A 17704-nucleotide genomic window follows, 5' to 3' on the forward strand; every position below is an offset into this window, starting at 1 on the left:
ACATTGTTCTTCATAAGAGCTGTTTTGGTCATGGTCATGGTGTCTCTTTACAGCAATGGAAACCCTAACTAAGATAGTGGATACATTTTTAAAATAATTTATGATTTAAAAAGAAGGTAAAAGGTGCTTACTTCATAAACTGAAGTTCTGAAATAAGATATAAAATGATAGGAAATCAAGGGGATACAAATTGGAAAGGAAAAAGTGAAAATACTGATATTCACAGATGATACAATAGTATGCATAAGCTATGCCAAAATTTGAACAGAAAACTACTACAGCTAATAAATAATTTCAGCAAAGTGATAGGATATAAAATTAACTCAAACAAATCAGTAGCCTTCCATTACACAAATGTTAAGCAGGATGAAAGAAATTAGAGAAACAGCACACTTTACAATAGTCACAAATAGTATAAAATATCTTGGTGTAACTCTTACCAAGTAAGTGAAAGATATGGATGACAAGAACTATAAATCCCTGAAAAAAAGAAATCAAAGACCTCAGAAGATGGAAAGGTGTCCCTTGGTCATGGATTGGTACGATTAGCGTAGTAAAAATAGCCATCTTACCCAAGCAATCTACAGATCCAGTGCAATTCCCATTAAAATTCCAACACAATTCTTCACAGATATGAAGAGAGCAATTTTCAACTTTATATGGAAAAACAAAAACACCAAGGATAGTCAAAACAATTATCAATAAAAAAAGAACTTATGGGGAAATCACCATTCTTGCCCTCAAGCTGTACTACAAATCAATAATAAAAAAATTATCCATGGTGTTGATATAGAAACAGGTTGATCAATGAAATAGAATCAAAGACCCAGAAATAAACTGATCCATCTTTGAACACTTGATTTTAAGAAAAAAAGCCAAAACCATACAGTGAAAAAATGAAAGCATCTTCAATAAATGGTGCTGGTAAACTAGCAATCTGTATGTAGGAGAATGAAAATAGATCCACATTTATCACCCTGTACAAAGCTCTAGTCCAAGTGCATTAGAGACTTTAATATAAAACCAGATACACTGAATCTAGTAGAAGAGGAAGTGGGAAAAAGCCTCAAAATCATTTGCATATGGGGGAAATTTGAGGAAAAAAAAGCCAATGGCTCAGGCTCTAAGATCAACTATAAATAAATGGGACCTCACAAAGCTGAAGAAACTACTGTAAGTCAAAAGATACCATCAATGGGACAAATCAGCAAACTACAGATTGAGAAAAAAAAAAAAAACACAAAAAACTTCACTAATCCTGATTAGTCAGAGGGTTAAGATCCAAAATATATAGAAACTCAAGAAGTAAATTTGGAAAAAAAAAAAACTACCAAAAAATGGTGTACAGAGCTAAACAGAAAATTCACCACAGAAGAATCTTGAATGGTTGATCAAGAAGCACTTAATAAAATTTTCAACGTCCTCAGTGATTAGATAAATGCAGATCAAAATGACCCTGAGATTTCACCTCACACCAGGCATAATGGATAGGATCAAAATTTAAGTAACAGCACATGCTGGCAATGGTGTGGAGAAAGAGGAACACTCTTCCAGTGCTGGTAGGATTGCAAATTGGTACAATCACTGTGGAAATCAATCTGGAGGTTCCTCAGAAAACTTGAAATTATTCTACCTGAATACACAGCTATACAATTCTTGGGCATATACACATAAGATGCCCCACCATACCACAAGGACATGTGCTCCACCATATTCATAGTAGTCTTATTTGTAATAGCCAGAAGCTGGAAACAAACCAGAAGTCCCTCAGCCAAAAAATAGAAATGTGATTCATTTATACAATGGAATACTATTCAGCTATTTAAAATGATATCATGATTTTGCAGGCCAATGGATGGAACTAGATAATATCATCCTGAGTAAGGTTACTCAGACTCAAAAGATCATAAATGAAATGTACTCACTGATTAGAGAGCCAAGAAAATTAATGGATATAAGTGCATAGGGGTAGAGTTTTTGGGGTGGGGGGCTCAAGAATGTACCAGGAGTCCCAGGAGGTGAGAGACACTAAGGACTCAGTAGGTGTTACCCTAGACAAAATGCCCAACATTTGTGAGAGGGAACTCAAAGAGCATACCTCCATTAGATACAGCCTCAAGAAGAGGGGCAGTGTTACTAACCCAGTCAAAGTTTCTTACCCAGAACTATTCATTTCTAAAAGAACTGCAGAAACAAAATTGGAGAAGAGATCAAAGGAAAGGCAGTCCAATGACTAGCGCAACTTGTGATTCATCTCATGGGAGGATACCAAGGCCTGACACTATTACTGATGCTATGATGTGCTTACAGATAGGATCCTGGCAAGGCTGTCCCTTGAGAGGCCTTACCAGCTGCTGACTGAGACAGATGCAGACACCTACACTCAACAATTGAACTGAAATTAAACTTTAAGGTTGAATTAGGGAAAGCATTGAAGAAGTTGAAGACAAGAGAGACCCCATAGAAAGACCAAAAGTATCAACTTACCCAGACACCAGGACTCTCCTAGAGTCTGAGCCACCAACCAGGAGCGTACATGGGTCAGTCAGAGGCCCCTGACCCCAATATAGGAGAGGTATACTTGATCAGGCCTTAGTGGGACAAGATGTTCCTAATCCGAAAGAATCTTGAGGTGACAGGGAAGGGGGAGGGCTGATGGGGGGTGGGAGAATCCTCTCATAGGAAATGGGGAAGAGATATGAGATGAGGAACTGTGGGAGGGGGTGAACAAGAAGGAGTCACTGATGGGAATGTACATAAATAAAATAATAAAAATTGAAACAAAATACAGAAGAAAAAAAGATATGGAATGTTCTGTGATGTCCAGAGTGTTCAGAACATAGTTCCTGCTCTGACATGCTTGAAATAGTGAAGGAAGAAAATAAATACTAAATGGAAAAACCAAGATCTAACATAAGAGGCATTTACAAAATGAAAATTCAAAACAGTTCTGAGAAATAAAATGTTCAAAGTTTAATAAAAGATTTGAAGAGAAAGGACAAAGACCACAAAAGAATGCACCAGACATTCTATTTGCAAGATTACTTTCCACAGTTGCAAACAATGCAAGTGGGTGAGTGAAGACGGGCAGTCAGCATGACCTCATGCCACCTCATTCCGTGCACAGATTATTTTACACTAAGTATGAGTATTTTGGAAGGAAAACTTTACTTTATAAAAGTAACTGTCATGTCAGAGGCTTACTGCTGCAGTAAGTTTATCTTGTCCAGTTCTTTCTGAACTCTGGTTGAATGGTTCATGTCAGCTCTGTTGGCCCAAACTTCTCTCCTAGCTTGGCCTCAAACTAATTTTGGCATTCTCTTTTAATCTTCTGGTTTCTTCTCATTCTTTGCCTTATCCTGTCTTCACCTACATATAATATATGCATAAATAATTAGAAAGTTATTATACACCTTCTGTCCCTATAAAACTGTGCCAGTAAAACTGTTTTTGTTTTATCTGCTTCCTTCCATACACTAACCATACCTACATTGTTTGAGATTAATGGTGTACACTGAGAGCGTGTCTACATTCCAGCCAGATCACACAGACCTAGAAGGTTTTTGTATGCAATCCCATGCCAAATCAGTCATGTTGCTGAATTAGAATTCCTCTAAAATACTTGTTACAAATTATTCAAATAAAATAACATAGCTTAAAGAAGGTTCTCTGTTTCTTCCAATAAAGAGACATCACACCTCATGCAGTACCAGTCTCCTATTTAAACTATGATTGTACAGATAAGTAGTAAACCTAATTTGTGGCATAAGGCACCTTGTTAACTGTACTGAAATAAATACTGGTAAAACTGGATATTATTGCCCTTTGGTGACTGCTTAATTGTCCTCAACTACAGGGTGTTCACGTTCTGTTATCATTATAACCACATTCCATCACAGTCAAGGCTGGGAAACAGAATCTTATCATCAATTGGAAGACTACTTCCATCTTCAAATAGACAGAAATACTGCCAACATGAAATTCATTAATGCTGATGCTATGCATGTTGTACAATCTACTGAACCATTCACTACAATAAAGAATACCAAGGCCCACTTCAGTGGTAGAGCCCAAAGGTCATCATCTTTCTACCTTTTGTTGATGCCTTCTGTTTGGTATGGAATTACCAAAAGAAGTTTGACAGTTCACTCTCAATTGTTAAAAAAAATTCCTTTGGAGTAGTATAAGTCCGGAGGGCAGGCATCAGGATTAGAACTTCTAACAGCAGACATCACGGGTGATTCATTTTTACAACTGTCTTCTTTAATTTATTTTAAGACCAATCAACACTGTAGCATATCTATATGATGCATATATATAATGTATATATATACATTATATATATATATAATGTTTACATATTACTATGTTGTATTTGTTCACTTTTAGTGTAAAATATATTTTATTGTGTAGACATACCATATTTTACTTACACATTCAGCTAACGGGTTTTGAGTTGATGATCTTGCTTTTTAGTTGGCATGAATAAAGTTGCCATAACCACAAGTAAAAAAATAAATTCCTCTGGAACTACCAATTGCCTTGCCTATGGGCCTGATATCCATGGAAACATTGGCATCATAAAGGAACTTATGACCACATTTCTTTACATCATCATAGTCCAGAATTTAGTGGGCAGCTCTTCTGGCATGGTGTCTATTTAAATGACAAGAACATAACCTTTCTATTCACTGGTGGTTCCAAGGCAGTGGACAAGGTTCTCCCAGAGTAAAATGGGATGCTCACTGGCTAGTTTTCTGTATTCCTACCCCCAATGTGTTCAATTTGAATCTGAACTGCTGCCTTATGAAAGCTGTGAAGTATGGTGATATAAACTATATGGTGATGCAGTCATCTGAATGCCATCTTTGTACTGAAGACCAAATTGCTTCCTGTCATTTTAAAATTAACATCTTTATTGAATGGGCTAGCATTCACCTGCCAATCATTTATAAAATCCCATTCATGAGTATAACAATACATTTTGTTACAGCAATAGAGTAGTGAGCTTTGGGTTTCACATGATCTCCAAAGAACTAGAAGTCCATGACCATTCACCACAGCAAAAGACTTTCAGATGTGACAAGTCCCTATAATAATTCAGTTCCCAATATACTGTATACCTCCCTTTCAATTTCCACCCTGACACCTAGATAAAGGAGAGTTGCTCAGGGATCCCTACTCTATCAAATGACATCAATAACAATAACAGTACCCAGACTCTCAAAACATTAAGTGATCTTAATAATTGAATCACCAATATGTATAAAATAGTAAGGTATTTATGGGGTACAAAATAATGCAAAAAGGGTTGAATAAAAAGAGTTAAGGTTTGAATAAACAAAGCAAAATGGCAAAAGTTTCTTTTGAAGTAAATGAAAAATATATTTAACAACAAATATTGCTAGTTCACTTTGTAGCAAAATGAAGGAAAACAAAAGGAGGCTCCTATTTTTGCATGCTGTATGTGTGCACCCACTAGGATGTTCACATGCTAAGCTAAAGTATTACATCTATAAAGAACAAGTAGTCTATCAATGACAAGAAAAGTACATCTCTGGAGATGAGATGAATGTCAAAGAATAATAAATTAAAATCATTTTAATAGTATTAAAAGTAGATAAGTCTTTTAAGCAAAAAGAATAAAAATATAATTTGTTTTCTTTTTGAAACAAGGTCTCATTAGGTAGCCCTGGATAGATGGCCTGGACCTTGTTATGTAGATCAGGTTGGGCTAGAAATCATAGAGGTCCAACCTACAGTTTTGGGATTACAGCTGTGCATCACCACACATATCTGGATATATATTGTATATGTATTTATAATTTATGCTCATAAACAATATAGATATATTTAGTAAGAAAGATGAGAAAAGCTATGTGATACAATTAGACATTCTGTTACCCACACTGTGCAAGAGGAAGAATATAGATTAATGTGGTAGAAATTTGGGCTAGAATCTTAGCCTAATTTTAACTTATTTGGAACGTGGTATAAATGTGGCAGTCAAAAGCAGAACATGAAGACTGAACATGAATAAGTATTATTGTTATACTACAATTGATTATAAGTTAATTTTCTGAATTTAAATTTTGGTAGACTTTTTAAATAAAGAAACAATGACATGTTTTTGGACACCAAGGATTATGAAGATATATATGTTATTAGATGGACAGGATTAAGGGTTTCAGGGAACAGTGCAGATGTCAGGTTTCAGGGACATGAAAGCCAATGTAGACACCTAGTGACTAGGATACATAGACTTTTATGTCACATTAGACATATGTATATCACTGTATTCTCATATTTTCTTTATAAATGTTTGGAAACTGACAAGTGTGTGTCTCAGAAGGAGAAATAATGCATGTATTTGTTTAATACCACTCTGACACTGATATTTTAATATACCAGAGAAAGAAAGCACACACCAGTGGAACCAGGTATGAAGCAATAACACTTGTTTCTACACTGAGGTGACAAAGACTATTATTGTCAGTCTGATATGTTTGAGTATCAGTCGAAATAACTTACCTTGTCAAGCTATGAGTGGCTTTTAAATTCATTAAAATGTACTTTTCAAAATAGATCATGGATTAGCATCTTGGTCTATGTATTTCTCAAGTATTCTAAGCCAGCATTTCATGAATTTTCATGGTATATTTGACATGCACAACTGTCTTTATACCTTTATAAATAATGTTCAAAAGTGCTAATATAAACCTAGTTATATTAGCCTGAACTTTGTTACCCCTATACCACTATAATTTTGTAAAGCAAAATAAACATAGCTAAGAGAAATAGAGAAGAATAAATGAATGAATGAATGAATGAAAGCAAAAAGAACACAGCTATTTAATCTGATAATTGTAATCCACAGTGTTTCATTACCTAGTGTTCAGGGAGACTGAATATTATTTTTTTCCTGTTTTGTGACAAATATTTTACTCTTGCTTTGTATTTTCGTATTCACTTATATATCATACACATTTAGATTACAGGATGGTTGTTTTAGCACAATCTACATTTTGAATATAAGCATCTAATTTTTTCATCCCTTATATCCAGAATATGTTCAGAGTCAAATGATTTAATAATGGAATCTAAATATAGAAAAAAAGTCTATTCATGGATTTTAATGAACAGGGATTAAAACATGTGAATGTTCTTTTAAGGACTAAGCAAAACCAGTGACTATATATTAAGTTAGATAAATATCACTAATTTGCATAAAATACGAGCTGAACTATTTGTGTGTGTGTGTGTGTGTGTATGTGTGCGTGCGTGCATGTGTGCAGGCATGTACATGTGTAGACCTAGACATATATTTACATAGAAAAAGTTGAGTTCCATAATCAGAAATGCTCCTCCTGTTGAAGAGAGAACATCTGGTTTTGAATTCATGTCTACTCTCATTCTCACTTTTATGTGCTTATTAAAAGGAAGTATTTTAAAATGAATTTCACTGTCTAAAACAGCAAATGTTAACAGTGATTGTGACTGGCAGGGAAAACGCAGCAAGTAAATCACCATATTTTACCAAGGGAATTCATTGCTACTTCAAGGATTTGAAGGATGACTTTGTGTTTTATTACAAATTATAGAAGAACAGAAAGCTTACATTTGTGCCTTTACAAGTCTATTCTTTAACCTTTGATGGAACACTTGTCTACTTCTCTCGCCAGAGAAACTTAATATCTCTTTCAAAGAATCTTTGTATAGATTTTGCCTTACTTCCCTTTTATATGAATATGAAAACTGAGGAACCATCAATATTTCTATTTTGGCATAAAGTTAGAGTTTAAAAATATTTCTGTTTCCCTTTCTTCAGTAAGATGTCATCACATTGAATAAAGCTGGGATAGAATGGCCCTATTCATCTCCTCCATTGACTTAGTGGCAAGTGGACAGTTACATAATTGTAACCCCTGCTACATTTCAAGACAACGTCAGAATTACAGTTTTGTGCAGGCAATTTTTCATAATTCATAGACCCTGATAAATATGTAACTGAATAAATAAAATAAATAAATATGTGTGTATACATAAGTAGGTATATGTATGTATGTATGTATGTATGTATGTATGTATGTATGTATGTTCTGGCACTGTTTTTTCTCATTCTTACATTGAGTATTTACATTCAAAAAATGCTTGACCACGATCAAAAAAAACCTTTTAAGTCAGAGTATTTAAAGCAGATGTTGCTTTCTGTGTTTAAAAGTAATACTCCTTGTTGAAACAAATGAAGACTGAGCATTTAATACATCTAAAGTGAATAGGAATATTCATTTTGCTTTATGTCTTCTTTATACTTAGATATCCAGCTTAGGAAAATTTTTGTTCTTTGTCATGAAGTTATATTGTTCAATTGAATTCAATATTAAAATATATATTAATCTATTATAATATATTAATCTGTTAATATATATCAGTCAATTCTAATATATTACTCAATTAATATATATATTAATCTATGATAACAAATGTACATAAATAAAATGTATATGTGCCTACACATTTAGCTACTAAATATTAGCTACCTAAATTTATTGGCCTTTATAAAGAATTGAAAACAGGAAAAATTGATATTTAAACACGACTAAGCAAAAAAATATAGGTACTTTCAATTAGTTATTTCCACTCATTTTTTTTATGCATTGGACTTCAGCCTGATTTCTGCAGTATGAGAGCTTTATTTTGAGGCCCTTTTCACTGATTGAACTCATCTTCTTCTTTAGGAAGCAAGAATAAAAGTTTTATCCAAAATTTCTGCTAGTTATTTCAAACCTGTGTACATGTTCTTTTCTCTTAACAGTGATTAAACCAGGATTTTTAATTTATATTTTATGAATGAGTAAATACAGTTTCAAAACATCACTGACTTAGTAAAAAATGGCAAAAGAATCAATTTTATTTCTCTTCAGTGATTCACATATTGAAACATTTTTTTCAGAAACTTATTATGAACACTGGAACATAAATGGGTTTTGCCTTAATCATAGATATATAGCATAAATATATCTTATATTTTATCATACAAATGAAAAATAAGGTATTTCATTAAAATACCTATGTGATTATATTTGATACCCCTAATTATATCATGTAAATTAAAGGCTTTGGAATTCAATATTTTAAATAAGTTCCTTAATGATATAATGCCTCAATGTTGTACATTATCATTCACTTTTTAAAGGATGGTATAAAGTTATTTCTTTAACGTTCTGAAAGTTTAGGCTTCAATAGCAAACATTACTTTTAAATTCATAGTTGAGCTTGGCTCACAATAAAGGGTTGAAGTTCACAGATAACAATGAAAAAAACAGCAAAGAAGAGAAGTTCAATTTAAATTGTTGTAGTTTGTCCTTCACTACCTATTTGTTGCCAAGAGCTTTAAAATGATTGGTATCCTTAAAGGCATGGATAACATTGAAAAATAGCTATAAAATAAGTCTAGTCCATCAAATAGTAAAAACACAGATATTTGTACTTTTATTGTATTAAACAAAGACTGAAAACAAAAGAAAAATAATAGAAACCACCTCAATGCATTGAGAAGGTCATATTGCTATGCAACAATATCAACACTGGAACTCTAATTAAAATTTAAAATAAAGCAAGTGCTAAATTATCATCTAATACTGACTCAAGAAAGCATACTGTTACAAGAAATTAATACTTGCTCTAACAAAGTCACAATGAAAAATACTGCAATTAAAATCACTAAAGGGAGATAAATAACATTAAAACCTTTTTGAAGCAGCAATACCTGTTACTGTAGAAGCTTCCTAAATATATACATACTATAAAGTAGCTAAAATTCAGCTGCCCTATAATTGTAGGTCAATGTTCCAAGAATATATAATGTACTAGTAAATAAAACTTCCAGTACCAGGAATGTACTACTGTGTGGGGAGCTGACACAAGGCGGCTATCATCCTTGCAGCAATCTTGAGCCATATACCCTGATAAGAGACTTGATTACAACAGCCTACAACAGCTAAGCACACTCTGATAACATCTTGCTTTAGATACCCAGGATCTTTCTTTGGGTGTGTGAGACTTAAAGGTGTGTGACTTAGAGATCAGATTTAGAGACAAGGCCTAAGGGCATGACTTAAAGGTGTGACTTAGAGGCGTGGCTTAGAAAGCAGACAAAAGAGAATAACGTGCAGTACAACTTGGAACTAGGAACTTCACACTTGGAGGAAGAACTTGGAATTAGACATTAGGCACTTAGCACTTGGAAGAAGTAACTTGGAACTTGGAGGCACTAGGGACTAGGAACTTGGGACTAGGAAATCAAGACTTGGGACGTGGAGAGAAGAAGAGAGACTGAAGAATAAACAGGATTGAATCACACTCTGTCTGGTCTCCATTCTTCACGTTCCTCCTCAATCTCTCTCTTGCTGAACACCGACCTGCAGACTGGAGCAATTTGGGGGCAGTGCAGGCTCTAACAGTTTAGCCCCCAAGGCTTTTGGCAGTGCGGGTTCCAACATTGACAGAACAGTCTGACACACTTTGGCCCCCAAACGTGGGGTAGTGCAGTTCTCAACATTTATGGCCCACAAGCGTAGGGCAGCTCGGACTGCAACACTACTGTTCTATTGAGTTGTTGGCCAGTGAGTTCCCATAGTTCTCATAGTGTGAGAATAAATTTGTAAGTTATGCCAGAAGACACTATACATGCTCCTGAAAGAAACACAATAATCATCAATTACACACATGTATAACCTTCAAGCTGCAATGATAGCCTGTCTTACAAGATATGCCCATTCATACAATTGTGACAAAAACATTGCAGTACTAACCAACAATCTTTCTTTAATGAATTTAAGAAATGCTCCATTAAATACATTACATTGTCAGTTGGGACAAAAACTTGAAGGGTAAATCTAATACTTTGTTCTGCTAAAGAAACATTCAAATAAAATGACTCTTAATGACAGATGACTATATCCATATATTCATGTATTCTTCAACCATCATCAGAGAAATTTCTCTTTCAGTAGATAACACTTAGCATAAAATCGTATAACTTGTTCATGATGGCAATTCTTTGTTGTCAACATGACCACATCTGGAATTAATTAAAACCCAAACAGCTGGATATATCCCCGAGGGATGGAGTTTATGTGGATCTATCACTTAAGAGTAAGGACATATCAAATCTAGATATTTGAGGTAAAAAGATCTACATAAATCTGAGCCACAACTTCTAATGCCAACGTGGCAGTTTGTAAGACATCACCCATTATATTCTTTTATCTGGCTGTGTTAAAGACAGATGGAGCATAAAGAATACAAGGTGACTATAGATACCAAACCCAGACACTATTGTGGATGCCAAGAAGTGCTTGATGACAGGAACCCGATTAGCTGTCTCCTGAGAGGCTCTGCCAGAGCCTGGCAAATACAGAGGTGGATACTTTCAGCCAGCCATTTGACTGAGCACAGGGACCCCAAAGGAGGAGTTAGAGAAAGGATTGAAGCCCGGCAGTGGTGGCGCATGCCTTTAATCCCAGCATTTGGGAGGCAGAGACAGGCAGATTTCTGATTTCGAGGCCAGCATGGTCTACAGAGTGAGTTCCAGGATAGCCAGGACTAAAAAGAGAATCCCTGTCTCGAAAAACGAGAGAGAGAGAGAGAGAGAGAGAGAGAGAGAGAGAGAGAGAGAGAGAGAGAGAGAGAGAGAGAATGAGAGAGAGAGAAAGGATTGAAGGAGCTGACGTGATTTGCAAGCCCATAGGAGGAACAAAAATATTAACCAACCAGACCCCCACCAGATCTCCTAGGGACTAAACAACTAACCAAAGAGTACACATGGAAGCACCCATCACTCCAGCTGCATATGTAGCAGATGATGTCATTGTCTGGGATCAATAGGAGAAAGGCCCTTGGTCCTGTGAAGGCTTGATGCCCCAGTGTAGGTGAATGGTGTTTGGGTGGGTAGGGGAGCACCCTTATAGAAGCCAGGTGAGGGGGAATGGGATATGGGGTTTCTGGTTGAAACTGGAAAGAAGGATAAGTTTGAAATGTAAATAAAATAAATATCTAATAAAAAAAAAAAAAGAGTTGCTGTTCCAAATGTGATATCCTTACTTGAGCAGATTAACACATCATTTGGTACATGGCATACAGGTAATTGATCTGGTAAATGCTTCTTTTTCTTGGTCCCTGACCATAAGGACCACAAGAAGCAATTCACTTTCAGTTGGCAAGGCAAGAACCATACCTTCAGAATTATATCTCAGGGATCTTTTGAGATTGGAAGATCCACCTTAAATCTGAGCCATACTTTCTGGTCACAGTCTATATAGAGGATAAGGAAGAAAGAAACACTTAGTCCTTGTTTGCTTCCACTTGCTCTCAGTGTTAAATTCACTACCTAATTTGTAACAGAGCCTCACTTTCTTGAGATTTCAGCATATACTGAAGACCACTAAGACATACAGCATAGTGGACTGTAATACTAATGGATCTTGGACTTTTTAATCAGTAAACAACTATTGTTGGCCTAGCTTGAACACAGCTAGTAAACTGCTCTAATAAATCTCAGATATATATATATATATATATATATATATATATATAGATAGACTTTTGAAATCTCAAAGTCCACCCTGTGACTCTTTTTCTCCAACAATGTCATTCAAACCACCATACTTTATATATAGGTGCCATTAGCCAACACAAACTAAATTCCATTTTCTTTTCTTTTTTCTTTTCTTTTTTGTTTTTCTTTCTTTTTTTAGAGAATATGGTTATCTCTGGTGCTACATGCACTCATTGCCTCTGACTGGAGCCTGTCTGTCCTATTATCTTGGTTGTGTCAGAACTCCTCAGTGTCCAGCTGTCTCTGTGATCCTGAGATCCTGGGTGGAAGATCTCCTGGGACTCATGCTGCCTCTGGGGTCATGAACTCCTATGATCCTGGGCATGTTAGAGTTTCTTGGAGTATAGCTTCCTCTGAGTGTTGTGAGATCAGGTGCAGAGGTATGATCCTGGGCATGTTAGAGCTCCTGGGAGTCCATCTTCCTCAACTGCACTGAATACAGCAGATTCTCTGCTCCTCTGAGTACAATGGATTTTCTAGGATGGTTCAGGATATGGTGTCGTCACAGGAGCAGACCAGCTAGGAGACAGCCTGAGCAACATGGACCAATCAGACAGGACAGAAGTGGAATGGTATTTGGGACGATGAGGATTTGATTGTTGATGGTTCCTGAGTGAACCAGGCTCCCAGCTGCAGCTCTGGGGCTTCTGGTTTGGTGGAGGGTTCTTACCCATTGCTCTGAGTACAGTGGTTCCTCAAGGATAGGTCAGGATCTATCTTCATGGGAGCAGAACAGAACTTCATGGAGTCTGCCCCAGGAAAAAGACCAAGCAAGGCATAGCTGCATTGATTATTCATATTGTATGATGATAAATGATGAACTGATATCTGCGACAGGATACAATGGTTAATTTATTTTATCTATAAATGGTAAATGATGAAATTATTTTATCTATAAATGCAATTACCTGTATTAACCATTTTTGTGATAATAGAGTTGCATAAGAGTATTTTTTCAGATTATTCTTTTCTAGATATATTTGAGGGTGCTGAAAAAAAATATCCACAACTTAGACATCTATTGCCATGTAATTTAGCTAATACTCAATGAGAGTATTAGCTAAACAGTAAATTAATGTGTTCTTTAAGTATTATCATTGTTTCTGAGAATATAAAATATTGTCCATTCTATAAGAAACCTCACTTTGGATTTGCATGTGATACTCAGTTTAAATATTCTCAGTTTAAATATTCTTTAAGTATTCATTATCTGGTCAGAATAGTACACTGACACCAATGAAGATTTTAAGCTTCAAAAATGAAGTGCTTATAAGAATAAACCACTTGCTGGGCAGTGGTGGCACAAGCCTTTAATCCCAGCACTTGGGAGGCAGAGGCAGGCAGATTTCTGAGTTTGAGGCCAGCATGGTCTACAGAGTGAGTTCCAGGACAGCCAGGGCTACACAGAGAAACCCTGTCTTGAAAAACAAACAAACAAACAAACAAAAAACAACAACAACAAAAAGAATAAACCACTCAACAAAAACCCTCATCCCTAATTGTCACTGTTATGGACACAGAAGAAAGTTCTACCAAATGTGTGGCCAATGAGGGAAATAAGGAATTTAGAAAACCCTATTAAAGTTACTGATATATTTAGTAACCGATGACACTGCCTTAATTCTAAAGCTTCCTCCTTAAATACGCTGTTTGTTTTACTTGTCAATATATTTCCTGTTAACTTTCTGTTGCAAAAGCCTCGTACTGATTATTTGCTTTCAGAGAAAAATATTGAACTGGAAACATTTTCACAATGTATTTTTGTTCTAAATTACTGTTGACACTTATGTTGTTGGCATACAGAATTGCTCTAATCTCTTTTTAGGTTCCAAAATGTCCTGCTGGGCTAACCTGAGTTTAAAGCACAATGGCTTCAAAGCCTGCTGTGATTTTTAACACATTTACATTGAAATTGTTACTGGACACATCATAAGTACAAAAGACCATTTCATGAAATATAACTGGCTATTTAGTTTACATGACACCATAGACCAAAATTAATAAAAGATTTTTCTCCACAAACTTATTAATAACAATGTATTTATACATTTATGTATTATGTTTGCCTCTTATACCAGTAACCCTTTTATTACTATTTATGATTTTTATTTAAATATTTATTTTTAAGTATTTATGAGTTCTGTATTTACATAATTTCACTTCTTCATGTCTTCTCCCTAATGTCCACAATATTTCTACTTCCTTTCAATTTCATGACCTTTTATTTTTATAGTAATTATTATTTCCTACACCTACACACATATATTTAACAGTATATTGACATTCAATGAATTTTTTTAAAATTCAAAATTATACACACATAACTATATGTGTGTGTGTGTGTGTGTGCGTGCACACACGCGCATGTATGTGCAGAAAAGGCAGAACATTGTATGACCTGCTTCTAGACAGTGTCTTCTAGACATGTTCGAGAAGCTACACCAACAACATGGCTGCCAATTAATGTTGATACACCTATGGCATTCCTTATGGAATTGTGGAAATTTAACAAGGCCCCACCCTGTAAATATCTTGGGATAATTCTAACTAAGCAAGTAAAAACTTGTGTGATTTAGAACCTTAACACTTTAAAGAAAAAAATTAAGATGATGTCAAAAAATTGGAAAGATTTTTCATGTTCATATGTTGTTAGAATTTAAATAGTAAAAATTGCCATTCTACCAAAAGTATTCTAGAGACTCAATGTAGTCCCTATCAAAATTTCATCACAATTTTTTGCATAACATGAAAGAACAATTTTAAACTTCATATGGAAACACACACACACTCACACACCAAATAAAAAATCCTAACATAGCTAAAACACACTTGAATGATAAAAAAAAAATGATGAGGGTATAACCATATCATCATCTCAAATCTAAAATTTTACTACTGAGTATATATATATATATATATATATATATATATATATATATATATATATATATTTTTGCCAAAACAGACAGGTTGATTAGTATTGTTAAATTGAAGACCCAGACATAAGTTGCCATGCCTACTTTTTGAAAGAATCCAAAATATACACTTTAAAAGAAGACAACATCTTGAACAAATTGTGTTGGTCAAAGTGGATATTTGCTTGTAGAATAATATTAATAGATTCATACTTTCACCCTGCATACAACTCAACTACAAATAAATCAATTGGCTATGCTGAATCTGATATAAAACAAAGTAGTGAATAAAATTGAAGTTATTGTCATAGGGATTAGCTTTCTGAACAGAAGAGTGTAAATTAAGCTCAAGCATTAAGAATAACAATCAATAAATTGGACCTTATGAAATTGAAAGGCTTCTCTACTTCAAATAACACCATTATTTGTGTAAAGCCACAGTTTGCCGCACAGGAAAAGATTTTCACCAACTCCATATCCTATTTAGAGCTATTATGCAAAAAATATAAACTTTTTTTTTCGAATTGGACATCAGAAAAACAAATAACCGAATTAGAAAATGGGGGCACAGATCTAAACAAATAATTCTCAAAAGAGGAAACTCAAATGGCTGAGAAGCACCTAAGGATACCTTCATCATCTTTAGTCATCATGAAAATGGAAATCAAAACTACTTTAAGTTTTCATCTTACAGAAATCAGCATGTCGAAGCTTAATAAAACAAAATTCTGGTAAGGATGTGGAGTGATGGGAACACTTACTTATTTTTGGTATGAATACAAACTTGTAATCAGTATGTAAATCAGTGTGGCTGCTACTCAGAAAGATGGAATTGATATTCTTTAAGAATCTAGCTATGTTGTTCTTGTGTATATGCCCAAATGACACTTCATCTTACTACAGAAACACTTTTTCAACTATATTCTTTTCTTCTTATTTTATAACACCCAGGGCTTACAAACAATCTGGAAGTCCTTCAACATATGAATGAATAAGAAAATATAGCACTCTTGCACTGTACAATTCTACTCAGACATTTAAAACATGAAATCATTAATTTCACAGGTAAATGATATGACCAGAAAAAAGAAATCATTCTGAGTAAGGTAACTCTGACCCAGATAGAAAATATGGCATATTTTGCTCATATGTAGATATAAGATGTTGTCATTGATAAACAAGCTACAGTATAATCATGGAGGTTATGTAGAATAAGGTAATAGCAGGTATAGATGGAATGCCCTAGGAAGGGAAAATCCAACATATACTTACAGATGAATTTGAGGTGGGATGACTGGAATAGTAGGATCAAACAGGGAGAGCACAGAAGTGGAATTAAGAAGTAGAATTAATAATTAATTAACTAATTAATTATTAAGGAGGATTGACAAATGGAACAGCTACAATCAAGGTCCACTTGTCAGATGGAAACTTCATGCAGTAGAAACTTCCCATATATATAATCTAAATGAAATTGTCAAATATGAGGGGAGGCAGAGCCCCAACTGTACATGTCTCTTCATCAAAGTGAACTCACATCCCTCAAATTGTTTACATCTAATTAAATTATTGGCCAAAGGAATTTTATGGAACCCCTAAACAACCCATACTATTGCCTTCTAAACACAATCTGTCTGGCACACATATAACTCAAATTGTGGCAGAATGTACCAGACCTGTATGAGTGTGCACCAGATGGAATTCTAGAGCTGAAAGAAGTAGACACATACACTGTCCCTAACACAAATGCTAACTTCAATTTATCTCTACTTGTAAATGAGAAATTAGTTTTCTCACAGAGAACCTCACTGGAGAAACATCCACTTTTCAGAGTATACCTCAGGCCCAGCAGTAAATGGACAAATTCAAAATAAGCTTAATAATGGAATCTTTGCACTTTGCAGGTTTGTTTTCTATTTTTGTTGGTTTTTTTGTTGTTAGATTTTTTCTTTTTCTTTTTCTTTTTTTTTTTTTTTTTTTTGTCTTCTCATAATGTTAAGACAGGGCATTTTTTTCATTACCATATAGGTCCTTTGCATATATATTATAGCTCCTGGATTAGTGACCTTATGGGAGTTTGTGACATGTGTGTCTCTGCATCTATATGTGTTTCTTGAATTTCTTTTTGGGGGTTTCTTTATTGTTTGGTTGTTTTGTCATAGTCTGAAGT

At 34.7% G+C, this 17704-nt stretch overlaps 1 long non-coding RNA gene across 2 annotated transcripts; it reads right to left on the minus strand.

Annotated features, from left to right (window-relative positions):
- Positions 1-4895: 4895 nt before the first annotated feature.
- Positions 4896-16854, minus strand: LOC143443680 (uncharacterized). Of its 2 annotated transcripts, XR_013112856.1 has the most exons (4): positions 16807-16854; positions 13290-13447; positions 12239-12315; positions 4896-10695 (listed from the first exon to the last, which is right to left on the minus strand). It is a non-coding gene; the product is annotated as an uncharacterized LOC143443680 (long non-coding RNA). The 2 variants fall into 2 exon arrangements; XR_013112857.1 differs by lacking the exon at positions 12239-12315.
- Between the last annotated feature and the right edge of the window lie 850 nt (positions 16855-17704).

The sequence above is a fragment of the Arvicanthis niloticus genome, chromosome 10 (genome assembly GCF_011762505.2).
Source record: "Arvicanthis niloticus isolate mArvNil1 chromosome 10, mArvNil1.pat.X, whole genome shotgun sequence".
Classification (NCBI taxonomy): domain Eukaryota; kingdom Metazoa; phylum Chordata; class Mammalia; order Rodentia; family Muridae; genus Arvicanthis; species Arvicanthis niloticus.